Raw genomic sequence first — 24,075 nt, forward strand, 5'->3', positions numbered from 1 at the left:
CGGCTGCGGGTTTGGAGTCGTCGGCGGGTTGGGTTGCTGCGGTGTTGCTGGTAGCTCGGCCGTTGGCGGCGGACCGGACGCATACGTGCCGGGGCGCCGAGGGCTGCGGCGTGACGGGCGCCCGGTTCTGCCTGCAGGTGCGCGCAGGTGCCGGCAGGTGCGCGGGGCGCCACCCCCAGAGCGGCCGGCCGCGGAGCCTCGGGAGGTGAGAGGGCGGGGAGCCCACCTGTGCGGGAGCCCTGAGCTCGGCTTACCCCGGAACAGCGCCGCGCGTCCTTCCCGCAGAGGGGCTCCGAAGGGCTCTGCGCGACGTGCTGGGTGCACTTAAGCCCTTAAGTCTAAGGCGATAAGGTGCTGCCATGCGCGGCCTCGTTCGCCGGAGAACAGGGATTAAAACTTAACCCCTGTGGGGGCCGGGGGAACAGAGCCCCTTCCTCTGAAGTGGCCGGCGCCGGAGGGGCCTCGGGCCGGCGGGCTGGGGCTTCCGAGCAGCCGCTCGGGAGAGGCCCAGCGCAGCAGGTGCTGAACACACGGAACTCGGGCTCGCTTTCGGTATTTGTAAGATCCGGACATTTCACGTATAGTTTCCTAATACAAATTTATGCGCAGACCAAATAAATTCTGCAGAGTGATTTTGGCCCAGAGGCCTCTCGTTTGTCACCCTGTTTTAGACTACAGCTTATTTTGAATGAAAACGAGACAAATATGTTCATTTCCTAAGTCTTAATGTAATGATTAGGAAGTCTTTAAACAATTATTGGACTAGTTCAGAGGGGTGAGTCGGGCGTGTAAGGGGCCCTTCTCCCCATAGCCCTTCTCCCCTCGCCACCCTCCCGCGGCCTCCGTGACCCCCCGCTCCGTGGCTCGCCTCGCCACCCTCCCGCGGCCTCCATGACCCCCCCCATGTGGCTCGCCTCGCCACCCTCCCGCGGCCTCCATGACACCCCCCCCCCCACGTGGCTCGCCTCGCCACCCTCCCGCGGCCTCCATGACTCCCTCTCCTCCGTGGCTCGGCTCCCCTCGCCACCCTCCCGCGGCCTCCGCGACCACCACCCGCTCCCAACTCTGGCTGCCTCCTTGGCCACTGGTTGTACTCCAGCCTCAGGGACCTGACCTCTGTGCCTGAGCCAGGCAGGGGAGAACTTAGGACCTCTCACACCCTCTCTAATTCACTTATTTATTACAAATCTCAGCGGCAGCAGGGTTTTGCTCTTTTGTTCTCACTGCTGGCGCTGCCTGCTGGCGCTGCCTGGCCCAGGGCAGTGGTGGGTGTTCGTTGTAGAGCTCAGGGGGAAGCAGACTACGGTCACCGTCCAAATCCTGCCGCCACCTGTTTTGGTTCAGACTCCGGACTAAGAATGTCTTCTCAGTCTTTAATGGCTGGGGGAAAAAATAATAATATTTCATGACATGAAAATTCTGTGAAATGCAAATGTCGGTGTGCTCGCTCGAGGTTTCCTGGAACACGGCCGTGCCCACCCATTCGCGGGCCACCTGCAGCTGCTTTTGCCATGCAGGCAAAAGCTGCAGTAGAGGCCCTGTGACTGGCAAAGCTAGCGATATTTGCTATCCAGCCCTTTACAGAAAACGTTGCCAGCTCCTGCGCTAGATGAACGAGCAGCCTCTTACCTGGTTCCCCCGCTGGTCATTCCTCCACTGACTCTCTCATGGGGGTCCCTGTCTCAGAGTCAAAGCCAGAGTTCTTACAGCCATGGTGGCCAGGCCCACACTGCCTGACTCCTACTACCCTGGCACTGCCCGGCCCTCGTTGACTCTGCTCCAGCCACACCGTCCTCTTCTGGGTCCCACCTCAGGGACTTTGCACTGGCTGTGTCCCCGCTGGAATGCTCCTCCCCAGATGTCTGCCCATCTCACCCCTTACCTCTTCAGATCTTTGCCCACACGTCACTGTCCTGGGACGGGGGGCTCTCCCTGCTCTTTCCCTGTAAAGCAGTGCCCCACCCAGCCTCATTCTTCTCTGACGTTGACTTGTTCATGGTCAGCCTCCCCGAGTAGAATGAACGCTCCAGGAGAGCAGGGCCTTCTCTTCCTGTGCGATGTACGATGCCCAGCACTGAGAAGAGGGAACACCCCCTGAGTCTTGGCAGGATGGGTTGGTTGAGTCCCCACCATTGCCCGGCACTGATCTGATGTGGACATAAAAGATTCTCCTGGCAGAATGGCGACAGCTCTTCCCCGAGGGACTCACCAGGCCCACCCTCTGTCCTTCAGCCACATGTACCTTTCACATCCTGCAGTTCCGTCAGGTGTGGCCTGCTCTGACCTCACCTAGGAAGGATTTTTGTTCTGAACCCAGGGTGGCCATATAACTTAATGCCCAAATGGGGCACCGTGGGCATGAAATGGGGCGCTACGCTCATGAGACTGGCACCAACATAAACTGGACTGTTTCAGTGAGTCAGGACAACGTGTGGCCTTGTCAGCAGCTGCGGGGCATTCATGTATCAAATCCTTGATGAGCACTTTCTGTGTGCCCAAGATGCTGGATCTTATTTTTAATTTAAACTGAACAAAAGTGTGACCTCCTGGATTTTATCCGAGTTTGAGCACAGACTTGGAGCCCCGGGAAAGAGGGAGGGGTTTGTGCCCTGCCTGGTACTGGGCGCGATGTGTAGTCTACGCTCAGGCAACATGGGGAATAAAGAGTGACCGACCACCTGCTCTGAGGTCACTGAGGCCACCGAGGCAGAGGACTGACCTGCAGCACCCTCAGTGGCCCTGATGGCTCTCTGTCCGTGTGGGCCGCACTGTGGTCCTTGGAGGGGGTTCACCTCATGCTCAGCTTCCCGTCACGTGACCTTGGGCAAGTTTCTCAAATGTGAATTGAGATTGCAAGCCCAGCTTGGGGGCCGTGAGGTTGATGGTGTCACATGTGGAAGCAGCTGGGCCCCCTGGCCCTGGTGACCGCATCTAGGGTCCTGAGGGCCAGGCCTGAAGTGAGGGCAGCTGCACCGTGGAGCGCCGTGGTTTGGGGGTGGACACCTGCCTGTCTCCTGCTGCGGGTGCAGTGGGCAGCCCTGCAGCTGAGAACTCAGAGTCCATGGACCTCCTCCTGGAGTGCAGGGCTTTGTGGTTCCGGGACCGTGAAAGGGGTCCACCTCTGTTGTCCTCAGCACACGTCCCTGCCTTTCCCTCAGGGCAGCAAGAATGTGTGTGTGTGTGTGTGTGTGTGTGTGTGTGTGTGTCTGTGTGTCTGTGTGTGTCTGTGTGTGTCTGTGTGTGCAGGAGGGGGACAGCTCTGCCAGCAGGCCACGTGGGGAACACCCCAGGTGGGTCCAGGTGGAAGGGAAGCCATCAGGCTGCAGGAGGGGGCTCCAGGGTGCCAAGCACCTACCACGTTGTCCCCGTTGTCCGTGGGACCCCCCACCCCATACAGAAGGCAGTGTCATTGCTCACGTCGGGGAAGAGGACCCCGAGCTGGAGGGGGGTGAGGGCTTCCCCGAGGTCACAGAGCTGGCAGGGGCGGAGCTGGTTCATACGAGGTCTGGGGCGCCGTGCTGGGGCCCCAGGGGGAGGTTCCGAGGCGTCTCCCTGAAGTTGGTGTGGAATCGGGGCAGCGGGAACAGAACAGCCCCAGCCACGGGTGAGCTCGCGAGTTCGTCCGCGGTCTCGGGTGTGACTCTGGGTCCAGGTGGGCAGGGGCTTGGGAACCCCTGCAAGGACCACCCGTGCCACGCAGGCATCAGCGGGGTCCCCTGGGGGGCCCTCCACAAGGCTCTTCTGAACGGAACCCCTGAGTCATTCTGCAACACTGACCCCAGCTCCTCACCTGGGGGCGGGCCCTTCAAGGCCAGGCTTGCCCTCCCCACCCTGCGCCCACCCTAGGCCTCCCAGGAGCTGGGGCATTGGCAGGTTGGAAGGAAGGGTGCGGGGGTGTTGGAGCCCGAGGGGGCCTTGGGCAGCCTGGGTTGGGGAGGAGAAGTTTTCCCTGGGTGCTCTGTGGCTGCCCAGTCCAGTTGGGATGATGCCCTCAGGGTTTGGAGGGCTGCAAGGTTGGAGTGGGGGGGCGGGGTGGAAGAGGGACGGGGGCAGAGTGAGCCCCCCTAGGCTTGGGTCCGGGCTACGGGAGGGACTGAGGGGATGGGAGGGAGGACCCCAAGGCCACAGACTCACTCCTGCCCGCCCACCGGCCCACCTGCCTTCCCATGGCCTCGCTCCCACCCTGCTCCAGGCTCCACACCCCAGTAAGCCAGCCGGAGAGCCGGGGAGGGGGCCAGGCTCCGTGCCATCCCCACGCAGGTACCCCTGCATCCAGGTATCACCTCAGCACCCCTCCGGCCTCCTGGGGTGGGCGGGGCCTAGAGTGGGGCTCCAGGCCCCCAGGCCCAGCAGAGAGGAAGTGCCTCTGCGGCTTCCACTGTTGAGCTGGTTTCATCATCACTTCGTGCTGTGCTGTGGGAGGCAGGAGAGCTCCAGCCCTTGCAGTAGACGTGTGACGTGTCCCGGTGGCTTTTCTCTGGGGCGGAGGGAGCGCAGGGCCGGGCGTGGCCTTCCTCCCTTGGGGCTAAGGAGCTGCAGGGCCTGCACTTAACTCCTCCGGTCCTGGGACCTCACGGCGGCACCAGATGGTCCTTCTCCACGCAGGAGGTGCTGTTGATGTCATGGTGCTGCCAGCTTGGGGAGTGAAGACCGGAAACAGGCGATCCAGGGCCCCCCGGCGCAGGGTAGGTATGCAAGGAACAGTGACCCCGAGCCCTTACTGATGGCGTGACGGGCCCCCCACCGGGCCCCCGGTCGACCCTGCAGCCAGGATCTCTGGGGGCCCCGCTCCCCCACCTGAGAAGTGGGAATGATGGTAGTGCCACCACCTCTGGATGGGGCAGAGGAGGACAGTGAGAGGTGGGGGGGGAGAGCCGCATCTGCCAGGTGTCCTGCTCCTCCAGACCGGTGCCCCCTCTCAGAGGATGGGGAGAGCCCGCCCAGGTCGGGGCTCAAGGGTGGAACCACCCAGCCGGCTCAGAAGGTGAGGACGCGGGAGTGGCGGTGGGACAGATCCCGGGGTGCTCAGCTGGAGTTTGGCCCCTTCCTGGGGTGCAGAGGAGGGGACTTGAAGGACTGGGGTGGCAGTGAGGTGCGGACCATAGTCCCTGCAGGAGGCACTCCAGAGGGCGTTAGGGAGAAAGTGGCAGGGTTCAGTAAGGCACTGATGTGGAGAGAAGTTGCAGGTGGGATGCCTAGCAAGTGGTGATGACCCCCGGTGGGACAGGAGTGCATGGGAACAGAGCTTCACTTACCTTTTTGAGGGGAGGCGGCAGGGAAACATAACAGCAGAAGTGCCACCAGTGGGGAAAGAGGGGCAGTGTGTCTGGGATGGGGTGCTGGAGGGCGCGTGCAGAGTGCTCAGGTGCAAAGGCCCTGGGGCAGGGAAGACATCCGTGTGAATGGTGGGGCGGTGAGCCGGGTAGGAAGGGGCCAGATCAAGGAGGGGCTTGAAGGACTTGAGGACCAAGGGCCCTGGGGTCCAGGGAGGGCAAGAGATGGAGACAGGATGACCTCGTGGGAGAGAGGCTGCTGGAGAGAGCCGAGGGAATCCCAGGAGGCGTCCTTGGGGAGAGCACATGGGACTCAGGGCTTGGGAAGGGGATGCCCAGGTGGGAGCAGGCCCTGACTGGGGCAGAGGGTTCAGGCAGCCTCACACCCTGGCCCCCAGACGTCAGGCATGGAGGCCACCAGTCCGTGATGGCTAGTTGTGTTTTATTTTCCAAGATGGAAATGACTCAGAGTTTATGATCGTAACTAGGAGTGGCAGAATTAGCAGATAGAAGTGCAAGTATTGCCTGGGACATCCTCATACTAAAAAACTGTTGTTTGTCTTGATTTAAAAATGTAACCAGGGGACTTCCCTGGTGGCTCAGTGGTTGAGAATCCGCCTGCCAATGCAGGCAGGGTACACGGGTCCAAGCCCTGCTCCGGGAAGATCCCACATGCCACGGAGCAACTAAGCCCGTGCGCCACAACTACTGAGCCTGCGCTCTAGAGCCCGCAAGCCACAACTACTGAACCCGCGCACCTAGAGCCTGTGCTCCACAACAAGAGAAGCCACCACAATGAGAAGCCCGCGCACGGCAACGAAGAGTAGCTCCCGCTCGCCGCAACTAGAGAAAGCCCGCATGCAGCAACAAAGACCCAACGCAGCCAAAAAAAAAAAAAAAAAAGTAACCAGGTATACTGTATTTCATCTATCAAGCCTAATCATAATAGGAATGCTGTCCCCTATTAACAGTCCCGCCAACACCAAAATAAAGCAAACTGGAGAACTAACTATGATCATACCCCCGACAAGATAACTTTGAAAACAACTAGACTATATCTTGCCCAGGTTTTATATACAAGGCTGTTGATTAAAAAAAAAAAAAGATTTTACTCTACGCTCTTTTTGAGGCTACTGTTTTCGCTTAACAAAATAGCTCCTTACACGTAGACACACTGATTATGGCCACGCATGGGGTAATTTTTAACGGCGAGCACACGACTCTGCGGGAGGATGCCAGCTGTGCCCTGTACCCCGGCATCAACAGTTCTCAGAGGAGCACGATGCTCTTATGCTCTTTGCCTGTTGGTTATTTCTTCAGAAAACATTACTAGCAATAGGATTTTTTTTTTTTTTCGGTACGCGGGCCTCTCACTGTTGTGGCCTCTCCCGTTGCGGAGCACAGGCTCCAGATGCGCAGGCTCAGCGGCCATGGCTCACGGGCCCAGCCGCTCCTTGGCATGTGGGATCTCCCCGGACCGGGGCACGAACCCGCGTCCCCTGCATCGGCAGGCGGACCCTTAACCACTGTGCCACCAGGGGAGCCCTAGGATTTTTTTTAATTGAAAATTTTACAGAGATAATTAGAGGTTCACATGCAATTCTCACAAATAGTACAAAGGAACCCTTGGACACCTTAGCCAGGTTTCCCCAGTGGCAGCTAACACCCAGGAGAGTGGTGCTGATACAATCCACTGATATTATTCTAGTTTCCCTAGTTTTACTTGTATGTATGTGTGTGTATTAAATTCTGTACAATTTTATCAGCCAGGTTGGTTTGTGAAATCTCAATCAGGATACTGAAGAGTTCCAACAAGGATTGTTATTTTGTCCTTTTATAACCACACCCACCTCCCTCCTGCCTGGCCTTGTCACTAATCCCTGGCAACCACTAACGTGTCCTCCCTTCCTAAAACTGTGTCATTTTAGTGTTCCATAGATGGAATCAGATAGTAAGTAACCTTTTGGGATTGGCTACTTTGCTCAGCATAATTCCCCGGAGACTCATCCGCGTCGTGTGAGTGTCAGTACCCGTCCCTTTGCGATGCTCCGTAGTGTGCTGTGATGTGGATGGATCACCCTTTGTTCAAGCCGTTGAGTAGTGTTCCGTGGTGTGGATGGACCACCGTTGGTTCAGCCATCCCCTGCTGGAGGACATCTGGGTTGATTCCAGTTTTGGTCTAGTACAAATAAAGATTCTATGAACATTTGTGCACAGGTTTTGGTGAGAACAGAAGTCTTCGCTTCTCTGGGATAGGTGCCCAGAGGGCAACAACTGGGTCATATGGTAGTTGCATGTTTACTTCCTGAGGAAACTGCAAGCTCTACCTTTTCACATCCCTACTAGCATGTATCAGTGATCCCGTTTCTCTACATCCTTGCCAGCATCACTTGTGTCATAACTTTTTGCTTTGTCATTGTAATAGGTGTGATATCTCATCGTGTTTTAGAGGCTAATGCGACATGCGGGATCTTAGTTCCCCGACCAGGGACTGAACCCGTGCCCCATGCAGTGGCAGCGTGGCGTCCTAACCACTGGACCGCCAGGGAATCCCTGCATATGCTTAACTGACATCTGTATATGTTCTCCCTTGAAATGTCTCTTCATATCTCTTGCTGATTTTTAAAGTTGGATTACTTATTTTTTTACTGCTGAGGTTTTAGACTTTTTATGCATTCTCTATCCTAGTCCTTTGTCAGGTAGGCAGCTTGCAAATATTTTTTCTCAGTCTGCAGATTGTCTTTTCCTCCTACAGGGTTTTCACAGAGCAAGTGTTAAATTTCTGTGAGATCTACTTTACCAATATTTTCATTTACGTCTTTTGCCTTTGGTGTCAAGTTAAGAACTTTTTGCCTGGCCCGAGATCCCAAAGATTTTCTCCTACATTTTTCCCTAAATGTTTTATAACTTTACATTAAAGTTCATGATCCATTTTGAGTTTTGTATAAGTTGTGAAACCCTTGGGTTTCCTTCCCCTCTTCCTCCCCTCCTCTCCTTCCCACCCCAGCCCCTCTTCCTCCCTGCCTATGCATGTCGAATTGCTCCAGCACAGTTTGTTGCAAAGGCTATCCTTCCTTCAGTGACATGCTTTTACCCGTTTGTCAGAAATCGTTGGACACATTTATGTGGGTCTATTTCTGGGTTTTCTATTTTGTTCTATTGATCTGTGTGTCTATCCCTCTGCCAATACCACCGTCTTGATTACCATAGCGATAATAAGTCTTGAAATTGGTTAGACTGAGTCCCCCCACTTTTTTCTTCTTTTCAAGAAATTTTGGGCTATTATAGCTCCTTTGCCAGTCCATGTACATCTGAGGATAATCTTGTCTGTATCTACAAAAAACCTTGCTAGGATTTTGATAGGAATTGTGTTAACTTGTCTTATCAGTTTGGAGAGAACTGACATTTTCACTAGTGTTAGTCTGCTAACCATGAGAGTGGTATGTCTCTCCATTTATTTAGATCTGTGATTTTTCAAATCAGGATTTTATCATTTTCAGCCTTTTAATTTTATTTTGAAACGCTGTTAATGGCCTTATATTTTTAATTGCAGTGTCCTTGTGTTCATTGCTAGTATGTAAAAATACAAATGATTTTTTGAAAATATTTATTTATTTATTTTGGGCTGTGTTGGGTCTTCGTTGCTGCGCCTGGGCTTTTCTCTAGTTGCGGCGAGCGGGGGCTACTCTTCGTTGTGGTGCACGGGCTTCTCGTTGCGGTGGCTTCTCTTGTTGCAGAGCACGGGCTCTAGGCACACGGGCTTCAGTAGTTGTGGCATGCGGGCTCAGCAGTGTGACACATGGGCTTTAGGGTGCAGGCTCAGTAGTTGTGGTGCATGGACCTAGTTGCTCTGAAGCATGTGGGATCTTCTGGGATCAGGGCTCAAACCTGTGTGCCCTGCATTGGCAGACAGACTCCCAACCACTGTGCCACCACAGAAGTCCCCAAGTGATTCTTTAAAAATGTTTATATTGTCTTCTGAGACCTGCCTGAACTCACTTATTATTTCTAGGAGTTTTATTGGTAGATTCCTTGGGATATTCTATGTAGATAATCATGTCATCTGCAAATAAAATAGAGGTGGTTTGATTTCTTCATTTCAGAGATAACGCATTTTTTTCCTTTTCTTGTCATGTTGCACTGGATGATACTTCCAGCATGACTGTGATTGATTAAAAGTAGTGAGAGCAACATACGTACTTATTCCTGATCTTAGGAGAAAACCATTCAGTCTTTCACCATGAAATATGTTAGCTATAGTTTATTTATTTATTTAATTTTTATTTATTTTATGGTACGCGGGCCTCTCACTGCTGTGGCCTCTCCCGTTGCGGAGCACAGGCTCCGGACGCGCAGGCTCAGCGGCCATGGCTCACGGGACCAGCCGCTCCGCGGCATGTGGGATCCTCCCGGACCGGGGCACGAACCCGCGTACCCTGCATCGGCAGGCGGACTCTCAACCGCTGCGCCACCAGGGAAGCCCTGGATTGCCTTTTCTTATCAATCAAATATATTTGATTGCTATTGTGTAATTTTTCTACTTTAGACTGTTAACAGGATGGATCACGTTAATTTATTTTTGAATATTGAACCATCTTTGCAGCCTTGGAATAAACCCCACTTGGTCATGGTGTATAGTTTTTTTTCACACATTGCTGAATTATATTTGCTAGTATTTTGTTGAGGATTTTTGTGTCTATACTCATGAGGGACTTTGGTCTGTAGTTTTCATTTTTGATACTGTCTTCATTTGGTTTTGGCATCAGGATAATACTAGCTTCATAAAATGAATTTGGAAGTGTTCCCTTTTTTTCTGTTTTCTGGAAGGGACTGTGTAGCATTGGTGTTAATTCTTGTTTAAACATTTGGGAAAAGTCTCCACTGAAACCGTCTGGGCCTGGAGATTTCTTTTCTTTTCTGAGCTTTAAATTATGAATTCAACTTCATTAATAGTTACATGGCTCTTTAAATTATCCTTTATTTTGGGTGAATAGTGGTGGTTCGTGTTTTTTAAGAGATTAGTTCATTTCATCTCAGTTGTCAAATTGATGTCTGTAGAGTTGTTCATAGTATTCGCTTATTATCTTTTTACTGCATGAGGGCGCATAGTGACATCCCCTATTTTCTTCCTAATATTGTTAATTTGTCTTTCTTTTTTTCTTCTTCTTTGTATGAGGGTTCTCCAGAGAAACAGAACCGATAGGATGTGTGTGTGTGTGTGTGTGTGTGTGTGTGTGTGTGTGTGTGTGTATTTATTTATTTTAAGCAACTGGCTCATGAGATTGCAGAGGCTTGGTGAGCCCAACATCTGATGAGGGAGGCTGGAGACTGAAGAAGGAGTTAAAGTTCAAGTCCAAAGGTAGTCCACCATAGAACCAGGAAAAGCTGATGTTGCAGATGAAATCAGAAGGCAGTCGGCGTCCTGAAGAAGTCCCTCTTGCATGGGGCGGCCTTTTGTTCTAGTCAGGTCTTCTACTGATTGGATGAGGCCCACCTACATTATGGGAGCCATCTGCTTTACTCAGAATCTACTGATCTGAATTTAAATCTCATCCAAAAACACCCTCACAGTAACCTCCAGAATAATGTTTCACCAAATATCTGGGCCCTGTGGCCCAGCCAAGTTGACACATAAAATTAACCGTCACATCTCTCTTGTTACTGTACATCTGTAGGGTCTGGAGTGATATCTCCTGTTTCATACCTTTTTTTTTTTTTTTTGGCCACGCTGTGTGGCACGTGGGATCTTAGTTCCCCGACCAGGGATCGAACCCACGCCCCCTGCGTTGGGAGCGTGGAGTTTTAAACGCTGGACCACCAGGGAAGTCCTTCCTATTTCATTCTTGATATTGGTAATTTGTCTTCCCTTTTTTTTACTTCTCTGTCAGTCTTGATTGAGATTTGACAATTTTATTGATATTTTCAAAGAACCAGTTTTTTAAAAAAAATTTTTTCTCTCGTTTTTCAGTTTTCAATTCCATTGATTTCTACTTTTTTTAAAAAAATTAATTAATTAATTAGGTTGCACCAGGTCTCGGTTGCAGCACGTGGGCTCCTTAGTTGCAGCATGTGAACTCCTAGTTGCGGCACGTGTGTGTGGTATCTAGTTCCCGGACCAGGAATCGAATCCAGGCCCCCTGCATTGGGAGCATGGAGTCCTATCCACTGCACCACCAGGGAAGTCCTGATTTCCACTCTTATTTAGTTATCTTCTTCCTTCTGCTTGCTTTACGCTTATTTTGCTCTTTTTGGTGTGTGCAAGCGTAGGTTCTTAGGTGGAAGCTCAGATTACTGATTTGAGACTTTCCCTCATTCCTCAAGTATGTACTTAGTGCCACAGGTTACCCTCTCAGCACTGTTTTAGTTGTGTCCCAGAAATTTTTATATAGTGTATTTCTGTTTTATTCAGTTCAATATTTTTAAAATCTCCTTGAACAATGCTCTTTGACCCATGGATTATGTAGAAGTTTATTTAGTTTTGTTTCTAAGTATTTGGATATTTTCCTGTGGTATTCTGCTATTGACTTCTAGTTTGATTCTATTATGATCAGAGAACATGTTCTATATGATTTCAATCCTTTTAAATTTGTTGAAGTTTGTTCTATGACCCAGGATACGGTCTCCATGCGTGCTTGAAAACGATGTTCATTCTCCTGTTGTTTGGTGGAATGTTCTGTAAATGTCATTTAGATCCTGTTGCTCGATGATGGTGTCGTGTTCCTCCAGATCTTTGTTGACTTTCCGTCTAGAAGTTCTATCAGTTGCTGAGAGTGGGATGTGGAAATCCCTAACTGTAATTTTAGATGTGTCTATTTCTTCTTTCAGCTCTATCATTTTTTGCCTTATATATTTTTAACTCTGTTGTTTGGTGCACAAATAACTAAGATCATTATGTCTTCCAACTGGATTGATCCTTTTATCATTATGTAATGTTCCTCTTTGTTCCTAGTAATTTTCTTTGCTTTGTAATCTACTTTATCTGATTTTAATGTATAATAAATAATACATAATGTGTATAATAATATGTAAAAAATAATACACTATGGCCACTCCTACATTTTTGGCTAATATTTGCGTTATAAAGATTGCTTCATTCTTTCCTTTTTACCCTACGTGTGCCATTATGTGTGCCATCTGTAGACGGCACATGGCTGGGTTGTGATTTTTTATGAATTCGTTCTAACAGTCTGTGTGTTTTGTTCAGTGTACTTAGAGCATTTACATGTACAATTTTGATATGTAAGGGCTCAAGTCTGCCCTTTTATTATTTGTTTTCTGTTTGTTTCCTCTCTTAATCATTCCTTTCTTTCTCTTTTCTTGCCTTCTTGTGGGATACTGAACATTGCTTAGAATTCCATTTGGATTTTTTATAGTGTTTTTGAGTATAACATTTTGTATAGTGTTCCCAATGACTCTCTGGGTATTACACTATACATACCTAAGGTATCAGAGTCTATTGATATAATTTTAGCACTTTGAGTGACGTGTAGAAACCTTACTTCCATTTAACTCCCTTTACCATCCCCATTTACAAAATATAACTGTCTGAAATATTTCTTACACATACATTTAACACCACATCAGACAGTGTTACAAGTTTTACTTCAGTCACCCAACATACATAAGAAACTGGTGATGAGAAGGGTAATTATTATATTTACCTCTATCTTACCCATTCCATTGTTTTTCTTTCCTTTCTGAAGCTCTGAGCCTTCTGTTATCATTTCTTTTCTGTTTGAAGGACTTCCTTTAGCCACTCTTTAAGGGCAGCTCTGCTAGTGACAAATTCTTTTAGTTTTCTTTGTCTGTGGATGTTTTCATTTCCCCTTCATTTTTTTTTTTTTTTTTCTTCTGGCCGTGCCGTGTGGCTTGTGGGATCCCAGTTCCTGGACCAGGGATTGAACCTGTGCCCTCAGCAGTGAAAGCACAGAGCCCTAACCACTTGACCACCAGGGAATTCCCTCCCCTTCATACTTGAAGCATATTTTCACTAGATATACAATTCATGGTTGACAGTCCTTTCCTTTCAGCTTTGAAAAATGTGCCACTTCCTCCTGGCCTCTGTGGTTTCTGATAAAAAATCCAATGTTATTCCAATTGTTTTTCCCTTATAGGCAATGTGTTATTTCTCTCTGTCTGCTTTCAAGAGGTTTTTTTTTTTTTTTTTTTTGGTCACTGGGTTTTAGAAGTTTAATCATGTGTGTGGTATAGATTTCTTTGGATTTATCTAATTTGGGGTTCACTCAATTTCTTGAATGTGTAGGTTTATGTCTTTTGCTAAATTTGGAAAGTTTTTTTTAAATTGAAGTATAGTTGATTTTCAATGTTGTGTTAGCAAAGTGATTCAGTTGTACATACATATATATATATATTTTCAGATTCTTTTCCATTATAGGTTATTACAGAATATTGAGTACAGTTCCCTGTGCCCTACAGTAGGTCCTTGTTGGTTATCTATTCTATAAATTTGGGAAGTTTCTGCCATAAGTTCTTCAAATATTTTTTTCAGCCTGCTGCTCTTACTCCTCTCCTTCTGGGATCCAATTCCACAAACGTTAGATTTATTTTATTTTTTTTAGTACTCCCACAGGTCCCTGAAGCTTTGTTTGTTTGTTTATTTGTTCCCTTCAGTCTACTTTCTTTTGGTTGTTCGGATTGGGTAATTTCTGCTCTTCTGTCCTCTAGTTCATGGACTCTTTCTTCTGTCATGTTCACTGTGTTATTGAGCCCATTCATTGAGTTTTAAATGTTGGTGTATTTTTCAGTTCTATAATTTCCATTTGTTTTTTTAATGACTTGTTTCTATGCACTAAGATTTTCTATTTTTCTGCTGTTTCAAGATAATTTGTAACTGGTTGTTGAGACATTTTTGTGGTGGCTGCTTTACAATCTCTGTCAGATGATTCCAGGATCTGATTCATCTCACCGTTGGCATCTGTTGATGGTTTTTCCTCTCATTTAAATTCTTGGTTTGACAAGTGGTTTCCAAATTGTAATCTAAACAGTTTGGAAGTTATGTTGGGAGCCTCTGGGTCCTATTGAAACATTCTATCTTAGCAGGCAGTCATCCTGCTTGTGTTCAGGTGCAGCACATCCTGGCCTCCTTTTGTGGGTTGTGGTTCCAATGATAATTTAGTTTTCAGAGCCCTTGCATTTCTGTTCTGGTATGTTCTGTTCATCTGTGCCACTGGAGCTTCCACTTAATTCAGCTGGTGCTGCCTGTGGGAACAGAGATTCTCCAGGCTGCCTAGAGCCAGTGGGTGGGGAGTGGGAGAGGCTGCACCCATGGGATGGAGGTGCTTCTGAGACCTGGTACCTCCAGGGTTCCTGCTCCATCTCCGTTGACTTCCCCATGGGAGGATAGATGGACTTCTCCTAGCTGCTGGGTGGGAGGGTGGGGAGACACTGGGCCTGGGCTGCTTTCAGCCACTGGTTGGCCAGGAGTTGCTGGACCTGGGCAGCCTTATACTGCTGGGGGGTGGGGGGATGGGAGACTCCGGGCTGCAGTGTTTTTCCTCAATCCGAGGTCTTCAGCCAGCCTACCTTTCTCTTCCTACCAGAGGTCTATGATTGGTCTCTTGTATTATTTCCCTGTTTTTAAAGTTATATTTAATTGGAGGAGCAGGAAGAGATGAGTCTACATTATCTACTCTCTGGTGTTATTTTTAATTTTTTAATTTATGTAATTATTTATTCAATGTATTTTAAAAACAGGTTTAATGAGATATAATTCACATACCCTACAGTACACTCATTTAAAATGTACAATTCAAGGGACCCTGGCGGTCCAGTTTCTAGGACTCAGCGCTTTCCCTGCTGTGGCCTGGGTTCAATCCCTGGTCAAGGAACTAAGATGCCACAAGCCATGTGGTGTGGCCAAAAAAACAAACAAACAAACAAACAAAAACTAAAATTCAATAGTTTTTAGTATATGCACAGGGTTGTGCAACTCTTACCACAGTCAATTTTAGAACATTTTCCTCATCCCCCAAGAAACCCCACACCCACTTGCAGTCGCTCCGCGTTCCCTCCCGCTGCCCCAGGATGAAAGCCCACACCCACTTGCAGTCACTCCGCGTTCCCTCCCGCTGCCCCAGGCCCTGGCAACCACTAACCTGCTTTCTGTCTCCATGGATTTTCCTGCTTTGGGCATTTCATATAAATGGCATCATATGATATGTGACCTTTGTCTCCTTCACTTGGCAGGACGTTTTTCAAGATTCGTCCCTGTGGTAGCACATTTCAGTACTTCATTTCTTTTTATTGCCAAATAATATTCCATTTATGAATAGACCACATTTTATTTATCCATTGATCAGTCGATGGACGTTTGGTTTGTTTTCACCTCTTGGCTATTATGAGCAATACTGCTATGAATGTTCATGTACAAGTTCTGTGTGGACGTGTGTTTTCCTTTCTCTTGGGCACATATCTAGGAGTGGAATTGCTGGGTCACGTGGTTTGCATTTTGAGGGACTGTTCAACTGTTTTCTGAGGCAGCTATACCATTTTTCATTCTCACCAGCAATGCTAGAAAGTTCCAGTTTCTCTACATGCTCACCAATACTTGTTATTATCTGACTTTTTTTGGCTGCACCACTTGCCTTGCAAGATCCTAGTTCCCTGACCAGGGATCGAACCCACACCCCAGCATTGGAGTCCTAACCACTGGGCCGCCAGGGAATTCCCCTGACTTTTTGATTGTAGGCATCCTAGAGGGTGTGAGGTGATACCTCACTGTGGTTTTGATTTGCATTTCCACGATGGCTGATAATGTCGGGCACCTTTCCCCGTGCTTATTGGCCATCTGTATGTCTTCTTTGGAGAAGTGTTTATTCAAGTCCTTTGCCCATTCTTTAATTTGGTTATTTTGGGGTTATTGAGTTGAGGACTTTGGCTTTTATTCTGAGAGAGATGGGGAGCCATTGGGAGATTCCAAGCACAGGAGTGATAGTATCACGTGGGTTGCTCTGCAGAGAAAAGCTACAGAGATGCCAGGGGGAAGCAGACAGACCAGTCTGGACACCTAGATAATCTAGGTGAGGGATGACAGTGATTGGCCCTGGGGTAGTAACAGGAGGTGGTGACAGAGGACTGGTTCTGGACATGTTTTGAAGGGGGAGCTATCAGGCTTTGCCGATGGATCAGATGTGAACAGTAGGACTGCCTCTCACTCAGGAAGCATGGCATCACCATTAGCTGAGAAGGTGGATTAGTACCCTGGGAGCCGTGACAAAGCGCCACAGACCTGGCGGCTTCAACCCCAGAGGCGCGTTGTCTCCCAGTCCTGGGGGCTGGATGTCTGAGATCAAGGTGTCGGCAGGGCTGCCTCTCCCTGAAGCCTGTCGGGGAGCATCCTTCCTGCCTCTTCTGGCTCTGGTGGCTGTCACTCTTGGCGTTCCTGGGCTGGCAGCTGCGTCCCTCCAGCCTCTGCCTCTGTTTGTCACATGGCCTTCTCCCTGGAGCCTGTGTCCAAAGTTCTCTCTACTTATAGGGACACCAGCCATTGGGTCAGGGCCCACCCCAGTGAGTTCTTAACCTGCTCACTTGCAGGGACTCTATTTCCAAGTAGGGTCACGTTCACAGGCACCGGGGATTAGGATGCCAACCTGTCTTTTTTTGGGGGGGACACAATTCAACCCGTAACAGATGGGGAAGACAACAGGGGGGCAGTTCGGGGATGGGGGCCAAGAGCTGAGCATCAGGCATGTTAAGTTTGGGATGTCCGTCAGCCATCACAGCGGAGATGCCGAGGAGGCAGCGAGATGCAGGAGCTGCCAAAGCATGATTTTCAAAAGTTAAAAATATGGCTCTACGGCTCTAAAGTGAGGATGTGTCCAAGGTTTATTGAAATCATTAACAAGGAAACCAGTGTAATGGTGAGGCTGGTTGAAAACACTGGGGAGAGGGAAAGATTTGTAGTGGCTGAAGAAAAGCTTGCTTGAGTAAGTTCACCAATGTAGATTAAAAGCTGGTTAATGTTCTACAGGGCCGTAAAACTGCAACCTCTTCCAACTAATCTTTTCTACAGAGATAATTTTTGTCACTTACCGCTGGGCAAAGTTCATTTGCACTGCTATCAGACAAGAATCACATTGCCTAGCCTTCCATTTTCTACAAGTTAAAATCTACCCTTACCGTGTTATTAAAAATCATAATAGTAAGTAGGCAGTAAAACAGAGGCACACCCTAGAGAATCAAAAAGTGCCCGTGGTGGGTCTGCTGGACCACACTCAGCCTCCCACCGAAAGGACCCACCGCCATCCTCTTACCCATTCACGTTTTGGAAAATTTTTATGAGTCCCCCCACACAGACACACCTTGGGACGAAGGTTGTTCTTCACAGAAAGCTGGTCTTACTGTGTTTGGACCTGATTCATCTACACAGGTGCTGAAAGAAGTGGCAATTAGCACGTCTGAGCCTCCTTGTTGGGCCGGTACAACTAAGCCACGTGGGGTTTCCCAAGGACCAAGGCCGCAAAATCCACTTCTGTCTGGAGACGTCACCATGAGGAATGTACGGCTGAGCCGCTAGCATGTCTGAGGTTCACGTTGCTCTTGCCTGCAGCACCTGTGCGTGTAGGTGAGTTTCTCTTTTCACAAGGACCTAGGTGTCTGCTACAGTTCCTGTCTGCCTGACTACTTGTGAAGCTGAGACCTGATACAACGTCGTTCGGGCACTGGTGTGGGTCTGTGGGCACCGGGTCAACGCAGAGGTTACGATCCTTGTTCCGAAGGTGGGTGTGTCACCCTGAATCACAGGAGACGTGCTCTCAAATATGACACCCGCTTAAGGCCGCAGCGGCACAATCATTTTGTCTAATTATATACTGGTAAAAAAGAGGACTGATTTCTATTGAACCTATGCAAATAACTAGGTTTCTATTAAAATTGAATAGTCAGTAAAAACGATTTTTCCTGAATTCCGAAGTAAGAAAGTACCATTTAAAAAATGTTTCATTTGGGCTTCCCTGGTGGCGCAGTGGTTGACAATCTGCCTGCCAATGCGGGGGACACGGGTTTGAGCCCTGGTCTGGGAAGATCCCACCTGCCGTGGAGCAACTAGGCCCGTGAGCCCCAATTACTGAGCCTGCGTGTCTGGAGCCTGTGCTCCGCAACAAGAGAAGCCGCGATAGTGAGAGGCCCGCGCACCACAATGATGAGTGGCCCCCACTTGCCGCAACAAGAGAAAGCCCTCGCACAGAAACGAAGACCCAACACAGCCAAAAATAAATAAATAAATAAATAAATAACAGAACTGCAAAAAAAAAAAAAGTTTCATTTGTTTGCAAAAGCACAGTCTACTAAATGTAAGGTTAGAGACAGAAGAAAGAAGAAGGATTTTATCTTACTTCTGCCAGAAAATAGAAACGTACGAAAAAGCACCAATACCTGTGTCCTTGCCTTTGTCGGGCCCAAGTTTTCCGCTGCAGATATAATGGGGTGGGGGTGGGGTTGGGAGGGCTACGGAGCCAGAGGAGGCAGGGACGTCCCCAGAGCTGAGCTCTGGGCTGATGCATCTAACTGAGGGCCGCGTTGCTTGACGCGTCTGGGGCCAACTGTCTGGCTGCTATAGCCCGACAGACAATCGGGCTGGAGCTACCAGGTGAAAGCATAGAGGCTTCTCCCTGTTGAGTTATAAACATAGAAAGGGGGAAGGACAGAATGAGATCTGTCATGTTAGAACTGAAGCTATCAGTATGAGCTCAAGGCTTGTTTATAGATATCGGAAAAGATACAGGTGTGTGTTTGCGTGTGCACACACTTATGCACTCCGAGCTCTCTCTGCTGAGTGCAAACGGAATCACACTTTGTATTATCATTATGACATTATATTTCTCCTGTTCAGCATCACGCGTCTGAGATTCAGCCACGTGGATCCAAGTGGTGCAATTCATTCATTTCTATCGCTGCGTGCTAGTCCATTGTGTAGACGTATCTCGCTTTATTCATTTTATTGTCCACATACACTTAAGGGTTCCCCTGCAGTGGTTTTGCTATTAAAGACAGCGCTGCTTTGAATGTTGACAGGTCTGATGGGTCAGTGCAGGTCTCTCTGGCATGCAGTAGGCAGAGGATGTACCTAGGAATGTATGTTGACTTAGCCCTAGAGCTGGGAACAGGTGTGCACATCGAGGCAGCTTGCATTTTCCCAAACGGCCACAGTCACTTCTCCCTGCCACGTGCTCCTCTTAAAATGTGACTCTGACACTTCTTTCCACAGGAACTAGGGGGTGTTGTCCCCCTAGCTACTGAATCTGGACAGGTTTGTGCACAAGTGATACTACATGATGTCTGAGGCTGTGATATAAAAAGTCATACTGGGCCCACCTGGTTCTCTTGGGACTCTTGCTCTTGGAACCTGGCCACCCTCCCTCGAGGACGTCCCCCAGGCCCTTAGCCCACAGCCTGAACCAGCTTGCCAGCCACATGGGTGCACCGTCTTGGATGTGGCCTGTCCAGCCCCCAGTGGAGATGCCCCAGCGGTTGCAGCGTGGAGTAGACCAGCTGTGCTGCTGAATCTTCCCCAAATAGCAGATCCATGAGTGAAAGAAGCGATTATTGTGGTTTCGAGCTACAAAGTTTGGGGGGTGGTTTGTTATGCAGCAACAGCTAACTGATGCACACACCCGATTTCTTTGGAGAATGCCATATTGTTTACAAGATAATTGTACCACCTGATGCTCTGGCTAGCAGGGTATGTGTCCAACTTTAATGGTTGTGCTCATTCAGTGTGGTTTTAGTTTGCATTTCCAAAACTGCTAGTGAGGTTATTGGCCCTTTCCATGTTCTTCTCTGCAAGGAGACTGATTACAGGATTTGTCCATCATTCTTTTGGCGTGTTTGTCTTTTTCCAATGGATTTGGAAGGGTTCTTTATATATCCTGGATACTAATCATTTGCAAGGTGTATGTGTTGCAAATACTTCCTAGCTTTTGGTTCTTCATTCTCTTTATGGTCTTCTGAGGAACATAAGTTGTATGACACATACTTTCCATCCACAGTTTTAGGTGTGTTTCTCGTATTTAACAGTATTTACATTCTAATTAGAGAGTCTCTGTCTTTTTTTTTTTTTTTTTGGTGGTACGTGGGCCTCTCACTGTTGTGGCCTCTCCTGTTGCAGAGCACAGGCTCAGGACGCACAGGCTCAGCGGCCATGGCTCACGGGCCCAGCCGCCCCGCGGCACGTGGGATCTTCCCGGACCGGGGCACGAACCCACGTCCCCTGCATCGGCAGGCGGACTCTCAACCACTGCGTCACCAAGGAAGCCCGAGTCTCTGCTTTTAATAGATGAATTTTTAATTCCATCATGTCTCTGATTACTCAAACGTTTGAATTTACTGTCACCTCATGCTGTGTTCTTCATTTATCATGTATTTTTCTTTCTCTCTTCTGCTTTTTGTTGGCACTGTCAATTTTTCTTCATTTCAGTTTTCTCCCAGCTGTTTTGAAATCTGTAAATTCTGTTTCCATTTTTCTCATGGAAACTTGGGTATTTCAGACTTTTTTTCTATCGATTCTAAAATCCTCTAGCTATACAAGAACTTCCGTGCGCCTTTCCTTCCTGCTCCTCCTTCCCCTTGCCATATGCCATGTTGAGCTCATGCGGGATTTTCTCTCAAGTTGTTATTTGACTTTCTTTGAGCAGTCTAAGCTAGTTTCTTTGTTGGCGTCCAGGTCTTTCTCTTGGGTTCGCGTCTCATTTTGCTTGGGAATGTCTTTCAGTCCTCTTTGAGACTTAGTGTATGGGTGTTTTCAGGTTGTGAAGACACCTTTATTTTGCTGTCTCACTTGAATGCTAGTTTCACTGTGTATGGAATTGTAGGTTCCATTCTTTTAGGATGGGCTTCCCTGGTGGCGCAGTGGTTAGGAATCCACCTGCCAATGCAGGGGACATGGGTTCAAGCCCTGGTCTGGGAAGATCCCACATGCAGCGGAGCAACTAAGCCCGTAAGCCACAACTACTGAGCCTGCACTCTAGAGCCCGCAAGCCACAACTACTGAGCCCGCGTGCTGCAACTACTGAAGCCCGTGTGCCTAGAGCCCGTGCTCCGCAACAAGAGAAGTCACTGCAATGAGAAGCCCGTGCACTGCAACGAAGAGTAGCCCCCACTCACCGCAACTAGAGAAAGCCAGCGCAGCAATGAAGACCCAACGCGGCCAAAAAAAAAAAAAAATTCTCTTAGGATTTTGACAGTTTCACCCCTTTGCCAACTGACAATCAGGTTCAGTCTGATTAAAGAAGATCCTTCCTCTCTGAAGGGTTTTTAGAAAATAACTTTACTCTTCTTTCCAATTTAATTTTTTTAATTAAAAAATTTATTCATTTATTTGGCTGCACCAGGTCTTAGTTGCAGCGTGTAGGATCTTTTTTTTTTTTTTCCAGTTGCAGCATGCATGTGGGATTAAACCCTGGCCCTCTGCATGGCAGCGCAGAGCCTTACCCACTGGACCACCAGAGAAGTCCCTCTCTGACGGTTTTTAGGCTAGTCTCTTCATCCTTGGAATTCCAGAAGGCCACTATGACATGCCTTCACTCCTCCTGGGCGTCACTTCGGTTGGTGGAGAAGCCATCCTCTCCGCCTCTCTCCTGTTTCCTGTCTCTCTTCTTTCACAACACGGCCTCCAGCTTCCTGGTTTGCATCTGCCTTGCCTGGGGTGGAGAAGGGTGCAGGCCCCGTGTGCTTGCTCTCCACTGACTCAGATAGCAGACATCTGGAAGAGCGGAGGACATACTTGCGGCTCCTGCCTCTGGTGCAGACGTGGTCGGGGCCCACTGCTGGGCCTGCCTCACCTTGGCTCAAGGGTGTGTCTGGAGCTGGGACCTTGCTCAGGAACTTGACCACTGGGTGACCTTGGCTGAGTGACCCTCCAAGCCTTCACTTTCCTACTTGTACACTGGATGCAATGGGGCACAAGTTCTGGTCAGCAAAGGGCCCCCAGCTAGGACACTTGGGTGGACGTGGCCAGCCTGCTCTCGATAGCGCGTTTGCTGGCAGAGCCTAAACAGCGGAGCCCGCCCTGCCTGCCCACGCGGGGTAAGGTCTCACCGGCTCAGAAGGACCCAGCCTCTGCCTGGGGGGCATGTTCCTCCTACTGAGGGGCCTCCCCTGCTTGTCGGGGAGGGGGGCACCTGCTGCTCCTTTTCCCCAGGGCTGGGCTCCTTCACGGCCACTGCACTAACCTCAAATCCTCACGGAAACCAAGGAAACATCTAGGTTTCTCCCTCCTCCCAAAGCCCTTCGGGACTAATCTCGGGATGAAAACTGTCATGAAACCTCTGAATTTTGGCGTTGAAGCAAAGGCCACAGTGGAAGCAGCCAGTGGCAGCGACCAAGACTCAGGTCTCTAAACTACTGCTGCGCAGGGGCCCTTTCTGTTCTACCTGGAGCCCAAGCGGGTGGTCCGGACCTATAGGCCCCATCCTAGGCCTGTAACTCCTGAAGGAGGGCCAGCTGGGCCGCCCTGCAGCCCCCATTCCCCAGTGCGCCCCGCTGCTTCCCCCACCCCTACCAGCACCCGCTTCCTCTCCACCAGCGAATAATCCTGCCCAGCATGGGCCCCTCGGGCTCCCCCCAATCCCCTGCCTGGCCCAGCCCGACCCCATGGGGCGCCCACTCGGGTCTCCACCACGCTGTGGTCTGGGCTCCCTTTGCCCCACGCCCGGCACTCCCCCAGGTCCCCCGAACACTCAGCCGGGCCTGACCCATCCAGTGCCCCCTTCTCCCGCTCTGGCCCCCACCTCTTCATCCCCTCCCCAGGGGCCTCCCCTCACGCCCTTCCCCCGCCTGGCACCCCCTCAGATGCCTCCAGACCCGGTGTGCGGCACCCCTCCCTCAAATCCCGTGCCCCCTCAGGCGTGCCCCAGCCCCTCTGCCCAGCGCCGGCTGGCCTCTCCCTTGAACGCCGCGCCCCCTCAGGCCTCCAAGCCCCCGTGTCCGGCGCCCCCTTAGATAACCCCCCCAGCCCCGGTGCCGGCGAACCCATCGCCCGCCCGGCGCCCCTCTCCCTTGAACCCCGCGCCACCTCCGATGATCCCCCAGCCCCGGGGTCCGGCGCCCCATCACCCGGCCGGTGGCCCCTCTGGCCGGTCGCCCCTCCCCACCTCTGCCCGTTCGCCCCTCCCCCCAGGCCCTCCCCCCTCCGCTCCCCTCCGCTCCGCTCCCCTCCGCTCCCCTCCCCTCCGCTCCGCTCTCCTCCGCTCCCGTCCCCTCCCCCCGGCCCCGGCGGCGGCCGCGCGTCATGGCGGCGGCGGGCGGGGCGCGTTTCGCACGCAGCGCGCCGGGCGGAGCGCTCGCCGCATTGTTTGCTTCGCTGGGGAGCAAGCGAGCCGGCCCGGGCGTCCGAGCAGCCCCGCGCCAGCGCCCCGTCGCCGTCGCCGTCGCCGTCGCCGTCGCCGCCGCCGCCGCCGCCCGCCGGCCGGGCCCCCGCGCCGGGCCTCCGTCCGGCCCCACCGCCCGCGCGAGCCGCCGCCCGAGAGCCTGCGGCCGCCGAGCCGAGCCGGGCCGGGCCGCCGCCGCCAGGAGCCCGCGCCCAGAGCGGCGGCGGGCCGGGCCTGCGCGGCCGTTGGCGGAGGAGCCGCGGGCGCCATTAGCGCCGCCTCGGCCGCGCCGGCCCCCGCGCCCGCCGCCCGGCTCCCGCGGCCGCGGCCCCGAAGGTGAGTGCGCCGGACGGGCCGGGGCCGGGGCCGGGGCCGCCGCCTTGCCCGGCTCTCCCGCGGGCCGCCGCCGCCGGCCTCTCGGTGCTGGTGCCGCCGCCATGTTTGGCGGCCGCCGTGGCGGCGCATTGTCCGCGGGCGGC

General features: G+C 50.9%; 1 protein-coding gene across 8 annotated transcripts in view; it reads left to right on the forward strand.

Moving 5' to 3' along the window:
* The first annotated feature begins 11 nt into the window (after positions 1–11).
* BRD1 (bromodomain containing 1) overlaps positions 12–24,075 on the forward strand; it is a 58,610-nt gene continuing 34,546 nt past the window's right edge. For 4 of the 8 annotated variants that reach the window (XR_009565320.1, XM_060305592.1, XM_030855590.2 and 1 more), the window contains exons 1-2: positions 12–205; positions 17,662–17,856. The gene's annotated coding sequence lies outside the window, so the exon portion shown is untranslated. Of the gene's footprint in view, positions 206–4,605; positions 4,686–17,088; positions 17,857–23,876; positions 23,933–24,075 lie in introns of those variants that run through there. The other 4 variants (XM_060305593.1, XM_060305595.1, XM_060305594.2 and 1 more) reach the window with 4 other exon arrangements.

The sequence above is a fragment of the Globicephala melas genome, chromosome 10, assembly GCF_963455315.2.
Source record: "Globicephala melas chromosome 10, mGloMel1.2, whole genome shotgun sequence".
Classification (NCBI taxonomy): domain Eukaryota; kingdom Metazoa; phylum Chordata; class Mammalia; order Artiodactyla; family Delphinidae; genus Globicephala; species Globicephala melas.